A 1569-nucleotide genomic window follows, 5' to 3' on the forward strand; every position below is an offset into this window, starting at 1 on the left:
GTGACATCTAGCCACTTTTGCAGCAGCCATGGTTACTGTAGTGGCTGTGGTGGGCCACCCATATGGAGGTGATGTTTTTGGCATGCTTCTTGGCCCTGGTGGTGTGCCTGGTTGTGGGGGGGGGTCTAGTCCCTGGTTCTGTGCTTCAGGACTCCCGGCAGGTCCTGAGGCACTGGCAGTGTGCCTGGCTGTGGAAAGGGGTGTCCAGTCCCCACCTCCATACCCTGGGGCCCCAGGTGGGGTCCCTAGGCACTGGCTGTGTGCCCAGGTGTGGGCAGGGGTGTCTGGTCCCTGGCTCCATGCCCCAGGCAACTTTCATTTTTCTATTGGATCAGTGTGAACTAACAAAAAATCTCAGATTTTTGAGCTAAGCAAATCTGAGTTTGAACTATAGCTTCAACACTTACTAACCAAGTGGCCTTGGCCAACACATGTAACACCACTGAGTCTTAATTTCCTCACTTGTAAAATGTGTATAGGGTTGTTGTGAACATCAAATGATATGAATCAAGTGCCTCATGTGATACTCACAGCAGTGAAAAAGAAGGATGAATTATGTATCAGGAACAAATCTTAAGTACCCCTTCAGATTCCTCCAACTTCACCAATTCCCCCAGCTATGGCTCCACCTATCACTACTATACCCTAAACTCTGCTTAGTCCTCATTGTTCTGCTATCATGCCATGAACATGTTGGATATTTTGCCTTAGCTGACCACCTGCACACATGGAGTTTCTGGTTCTTATCACCATGTCCGGGTGTAGACAGTACACCACACAGCAATCTTGATTTCTAGCATCTCAAGAAGTCACCAAAGGGACTGGATGGCACAATACAGAAGTGCAAGGGTATTACTTCCTTAAGGGAAAGATTAGACCTTTGGGAGAAATCTGGGAAGATGAATCATTTCCCCTTCCTCTTTCCTTAAAGGATAGTTTCTCTGTGCCACCCACATGGAGAATACCCAAGAGGACATGCCTGCTGAGCCATCCTCTGTGACTTGTCATGGAGCAGTACACAGCATCATTTCAGATCAAATCTTTTCTTGCCGGGAATTCTCAGACGTACTGTTACATTCAGCAGAGTTCAGGTCTGCTTAATATTGCCATCACTTCCCGTCTTGGTCTAAGACTTTCTTCATGCAGATATTGGATAAGAAATTGTGAAGGCTTATGAAAAAAACATGCATAAACTAATAGAAAAGTCATGTCTTGAATATAAGCCAGTGTGCCTGGAAGCCTCTTTTACAGAAGGGCAGTCTCTCTGGAAAGTCAGGAACAGTAACACGAGAGAAGAGACATCCCTGGTGTTTGTTCAATTTTTTAAATTTTTAAATTTTTTATTATTTATTTATTTTATTTTATTTTATTTTTATTTTTTATTAATATTATTTTTATACATTCTATGATGCTGTTGTGGAGCAGTTGGGAGGGAGGGGGAGATGGGAAAGTCGAAGGAAATGGGAAGAAAGAAGGAGGAAGGAGGAGGGGCGGGATTGAGGCCTGCAGCACCCACATTCATTCCCACAGGGGAGACCAGGGGGCTTCCAGCAGTGGCTTGGTCATTGC

The sequence above is a fragment of the Galeopterus variegatus genome, unplaced genomic scaffold, assembly GCF_000696425.1.
Source record: "Galeopterus variegatus unplaced genomic scaffold, G_variegatus-3.0.2 Scaffold506, whole genome shotgun sequence".
NCBI classification, from domain to species: domain Eukaryota; kingdom Metazoa; phylum Chordata; class Mammalia; order Dermoptera; family Cynocephalidae; genus Galeopterus; species Galeopterus variegatus.